Source organism: Ictalurus punctatus, chromosome 6 (assembly GCF_001660625.3).
Source record: "Ictalurus punctatus breed USDA103 chromosome 6, Coco_2.0, whole genome shotgun sequence".
Lineage (NCBI taxonomy): Eukaryota > Metazoa > Chordata > Actinopteri > Siluriformes > Ictaluridae > Ictalurus > Ictalurus punctatus.
In genome coordinates, this window is record NC_030421.2 from 3,501,153 (window position 1) to 3,507,500 (window position 6,348).

The window sequence follows — 6,348 nt, forward strand, 5'->3', positions numbered from 1 at the left end:
AGCTGCTCGTACAGGACACGCCCACAACTATCTCCTAAACTCCGCCCACTTGCGGATGTTTTGAGTCATCGCAAAGGCTTGAGAAGGCTGTGTTAAAGAGTAGTATTGATAGTTTCCTCCAGAGCTCCTGAATCCCAAATGAATCCTAATGTGTAATACCTGTACACTTAGGGTAGTGCTTGCTTAGTATCCTGTTTGTCTTGAATTAAATGTGTTAAACATATAGGCTTATAAATAATAAAATAATAATAATAATAATACACTTGGAACTGTTCTGCATGTGGAAATTTCTGGAATAAAAACTGTAATTGATAGGCAGATTAGTGTTGTACATATTTGAATAATGATCTTATATTATGTGGGGACCCAAGGCCAAATAAACCACGCATTGCACTGCTGCCACGTGATTGGCTGATTAGATAACTGCATGAATGTGCAGGTGTTCCTAATAAAGTGGATGGTGAGTGTATATGTAGGATATTGTTAATATTTTTAGTGTTTGCAGGTTTTTAAAAATCTGGGCTTTAGCAGTGGTTGTGGTTAATAATGAGTTTAAAGTTTCATTTAGCCATGTTTTCCATTAATGTATCTAAATACACCTCTATTATTTCAGTGTTCTCATTTCTTAAAATGAGTTTTATTAACCTCACGGCTAAGGTAAAAACAGATATTAGGCGAGGCAAGGCAAGGTTGATTTATATAGCATATTTATACATTTCATACACAATGGTAATTCAAAGTGCTTTACTTACAGTAAAAATGATAATGAAAATACAAGGTATTTCAAAATATAAGAACAAGAAATAAAAATTGATAAAAATGCATTGAAATGAGCAGGAGATTTAAAAAAAGAATTTAAAAAATGTGTGAAAAGGGGAAAAGTTACAGAGCTGAAATGATCAGTAGGGGGCAGTGTAGTGTTCAGTCAGTAAATGTGAGGTAAATAGATGAGTTTTCAGTCTGGTTTTCAATGTGGCGAGAGTTTGAGCACATCTTACTTCTTCAGGAAGCTGGTTCCAGCGACGGGTGGCATAATAGCAAAATGCTAAAAGATCTCACCTTGTTTTGAGTGAACCATTGGTATTTCTAACTGACCTGATTCTAACGATCTGAGATGCCTGTTCAGTTTATATTCAGTAAACATATCTGTAATGTATTTAGGTTCTAGGCCGTGTGATTTATAAACTAGTAAACTGGGGGCAGTGGTGGCTTGACAGTTAAGGCTCTGGGTTATTGATCGGATGGTCAGTGGTTCAAGCCCCGGTGCTATGGTTGTTCATAGAAGAGGTGGGTCTTTAGCTGTTTTTTGAAGATGGTGAGAGATTCTGCGGTCCGGATTGAGATTGGAAGTGCATTCCACCATTGAGGAACAGTTAGTGTGAAGGTTCTGGAAAGGGACCTCGCGCCACGCTGAGTTGGAACTGCTAAACGTCGGTCGCAAATCGATCGCGGATTGCGAGAGGGAACGTGGGCCTTCAGGAGACAGTTGAGATAGGAGGGCGCTGTTCCTGACAAGGTCTTGTAGGTGAGCATCAAGGCCTTGAACTTGATGCGGGTAGCTACAGGAAGCCAGTGGAGGGAGATGAAGAGGGGTGTGACATGGGTTCTCTTGGGCTGGTTGAAGACGAGGTGCGCTGCAGCATTCTGAATCATCTCAAGGGGCTTGATGGAGCTGGCTGGGAGGCCTGAAAGCAGTGAGTTGCAGTAGTCCAGCTTAGAAATAACAAGAGCCTGGACTAGTATCTGTGTAGCCTGTTCGGTGATGTAGGGTCGGATTTTCTTGATGACCGCATTGACCGTTATAATTTAATACAGGTTTTGTGGTTATTTTATGCTTATTGGATAGAGGGGGTTCCATTTATTGTTTGATGATAGCTAGAGGAGGTTAATTCCATGCTAAAGGCTCAAAGGTAACATGGAACAGAGCAGGGTCGACATGGCCCCCAGGGACAACTCCACCTTTAGCCACTAGAGGGCACCCTAACTCGTTCTGTTCTGTTGTCTCCCTCATTTCCTGTTTAACCATACCCATGTGCTTGTTATTTTCCCTGCTTGATTACTGCTCTATTTAAGTTCCCTGGGTTTTCTCCTCAGTTGTTCCAGCATTGCATGGATTCAGGTTATGGTTGTGTTTCTGACTGTCTCACATTTGTTACTGTTTGGTTTATTTTGAGTGCTTTCTGAGTTTCTGCTTGTCCCGGTTCCCTCGTGTTTCCTATTGCTTGAGTCTGTTTCCCCGGTCTGTTGTCTGTAATAAAGAAGTCCTGCATGTGCATCCGTCTCCCTGGAGTCTCCCTCACGACAAGGGTTTGATACCGTAAGTGCCTCCACGGAAGATGTAGGCTGGTCTGTTTTACTATTTGTAGGTAGTACTGTATTTTAAATCTAAACAAGGCAGCTACAGAAAGCCAGTGGAAGAATGGTAGCAGTGGGATGATGTAGGCAGCTTTGGGGAGATTCTGGATTACGTACTGGAGTCTGATGGCACACAAGAGAAGACCTAACAGGACTGAGTGACAGTAGGCCAATCCTGAAACAATGAGGGTCTGAACAAGGACCTGAGTGGCTTCCATAGAGAGAAATGTCCTTGGATCTATTGCAAAGTAGAAATGTAAAAAGTCATGTTAGCAATGAGTTATTGGTTGTCCAGAAGTACACCAAGATTTGGTGCATTGTGAGATGGAGTTCTCCGGTAAGATGACAAGATCTTGACGTGGAACTCTCCAGGTATAGATAACGCTTCAGTTTTCCGGGGATTCGGTCCAGCTGGGATGTCTGCCAGACATGCTGAGATATAAAACTGAGACATGAATGTCTGTATATTAATGGTCTAATGCTCTAAGACTCAAGATGAACTATGCAGAATATATGGTGTCTGTTTTACGGCCTGTTGGTTTTTTTTCTGCCTATGTGATTCTAATAATTGAAGCGGCACATGCCATTTCCAACGAGGAAGAATGGTCATTTTCCTTTGATCTTTTTTCCCCCCTTCTCGTTACACTGGGAAACAAATGCAAATCAGCATCCTCCCACACTGGTCCAAAGTGCAGAACAGCACAACTCTGGACTGGATCAGCCTGTATCAGGAAGCAGACAAGCATAAAAGATGAGGAAAACTACAAGGCAGGAGGTCACTGCAGGGTTAGTGAAACTGGACAGGTGTTGGGTAGGTAGACTTACAGCAGGTTAGACGAAGCACCTGTAAAGATTTAAACACTTAGTTGGATTGAGACACTGGCCATTTGAAGAGAAAAAGATTAAAGGCACTAAAGCTAGTGTGAATGGGACAGGAAGAAGAGGAAGGGAGTAAAAGGATAAACAGTAAGGCTAAGGATGAAGAAGATATAGGGGAACGAAGATGTACGATAAAGGAGGGCAGTGACTCTGCTGGAGAGAAAGGATGAAGAGGAGAAGGCAAAGCGTTAAGGGGAAAAAAAAAACAAGTGGGGAAAGCTGATGAAAGTGAAGAAGAAGGAAGACAGCGAATAATCAGTAGTTGTAAAAGAAGAAGCAAGGGCATGAACCTAAAGCTGTTTCAAGAGAATCCAACAGGAAGAAGCCCTTGCTCCTCAGAACACTCGGTTCATGGGAAAACATCGTACCGTAGTCTCTAGACCGTGAAAGACCTGATGCGCAAAGAAACTACTGGAACATTCATGCCTAGTGAACACACTAACCGACACTTCATTAACAGGCCTGTATGCCATAGTAGTTCAAATGTAGTTCTTCCATAATGCTCCAGATTTCCTCAAAGGTTTGTTCTTCTAACAGTTGCTACTGAGCGCCACGTCCTTACCATGTGAAAGAAATGAGAACTGTTTATTAATGTCTTAAAGATGATTTAATTTAGCGTTCTGTTTTGTTTCTTGGAGCCATATGATGCGGTGTATTAATACTAAAGATCAGAGATGGTTACACACAGGAGCACAGAAGAGAGACCTTTGGTGGGGTCTTAAAATAAATGTCAATCTTCACTGTCTGCCCAAGTATGGGCAAGAGAGACCTTTGTCATTTTACATTAATATATTATCATACAACTAGGTGGATCTGGATTCAACAATAACGTGAGATTTATCCACCTGTGTGCTTGAGCGTGTAGTGCCTCGGCTAATATTATTAGACAAATAATTTTTATCAGTTGCATTTCAGTTCTTTATGAAAGAGTCTTATTTTAATTGACAATGTATTGTATATTCAATGAAATACACACCACAGACTCACCTTCAGTTTTTTTTTTATTAGCTTTTTAATTAGTTTAAATAAAGATTTTGTAAATAAAATGTTAGTTTTCTAATGAAAGAAACGAATACGCCGGTACAATTATATTTTAGTCTGCGACACCGATTTCCAACTTTTAATCACACACCTTCAGATTCTTAAGATCATGAGAAACATCTCAGTCGAGTGTCCACAAACTTTTGACCGGTTGTGTACATTGTACAAGACTGAAAACGACAGAAATTCCCCATGTTATTGTTCAGGAGGCTTAACACTGTTATCATCATGTACCAGCAGCTGCTTTTCTGATTACTATTATTAAATACTATAAAAAAAAACTTTAGGGGAATTGCTCTGGAATAGTCTTCTTCCAGCAGTAATATTGTTCCACAGTGTTTTATTTGGGGAAGGATGAAAGACATCCATCCATCCATCTTCTATACTGCTTATCCTTTTCAGGGTCACGGGGGACCTGGAGCCTATCCCAGGGAGCATCGGGCACAAGGCGGGGTACACCCTGGACAGGGTGCCAATCCATCGCAGGGCACAATCACATACACACTCACACACCCATTCATACACTACGGACACTTTGGACACGCCAATCAGTCTACCATGCATGTGTTTGGACTGGGGGAGGAAACCGGAGTACCCGGAGGAAACCCCCGCAGCACGGGGAGAACATGCAAACTCCACACACACAGTGGGAATCGAACCCCTGACCCTGGAGGTGTAAGGCGAACGTGCTAACCACTGCATCGGGTTAAAATCCACTTTTCTGCAAAAACGGATATCTTATGAAGAAGAATTATTTGATTATAAGCAAATTTGTCTTAGATTACGCATTATGAGATAATGATAAGACAAATATACACGATGATTAACTTTATCTATACGCAGTTTTTACTCATTTCAAGCCGAAAATGATCTTGTTCTACTGACGACAATTTTGCTTATTTCTAGCATTTATTTCCAAAAACATTCATATAATCATTTTAATCTATTTAAGTTATTTGAAGTTTATATTATATTTTGCCGAGCTAAAATAGGATGTCCAGGTGTTACCTTCATTCTCTGACTTGGATACTGCATATATAGAGCAGGGGTTCTCTAATGCTTCTTGGATCCCTTCAGAACAACTTGTGATTTATTTGAGAAAGCGCTTCAAACCTTAAATACCTTAGGCAAATATATGTAAATTTATTCAATGAAGCTGCTGCAACGTTTCACACACAGAACCCCAAGTTCCACTGTACATTCAAAACAATATTAACTGCTCTAATATTGGACCTATTCTGACTACTCAAGTAGGTTTACACCTACAATAATCATAATAATAAAAATAATAATAGTAATAATAATAATAATAATAACTTGACAGGCATCAAACTGCAAAAGTAAACACTGTAAATAAAGGTACCCCTGCTGAGCAAAAACAACAACAACAACAACAACAACAACAACATATAGAAACCCTCACAGAATTTGTAATGGTTTTAATGGTTATAATGGGAATCATATTGGTTTTAATGGAAACTGTTACAGTCCCTGTGGGTCTTTACTGTTAATTTGTTGCCTTCTATTTGTAATGGAAACCATTAAAATTTCTGTGATGGTTTCTATCGTTGTTGTTTTTCAGCGGTGAACTGTACTTTACCTTGTTGCCGATGATGTACCATCAAGGGGACATCTCTTGCACCTTTAATATGTATGTTTCACCTGGAAACTGTGATATCCTAGTATAACACTGAATTATTTAGTGTTATAAGCTCCACTGATGCACTTTTAAAGCTACATGCTGTAAAAGTGAATTAAAGTGAATTAAACTACATGCACTTTCCCAGGTGAAGGATAAATATTAAAGGTGCAAAACCTTTATGGTACAGCGACATGAATAAATACAGTCCGGAACATTTATTCCTGAGAGTGTAACATTCATCTTTGATAATGACTCCCAGCAGTGTAACCATGTTAAAACATCATCATCATCATAATAATAATAATAATAATAATAATAATAATAATAATAATAAATATGTATGCAAAAATAAATAATGGATCCTTTGGCAGTAATATGACAGAGCACTGGGGGTTAGTTTGGGGAGCAGTTTGGGGAGCACGGTGGGCAGA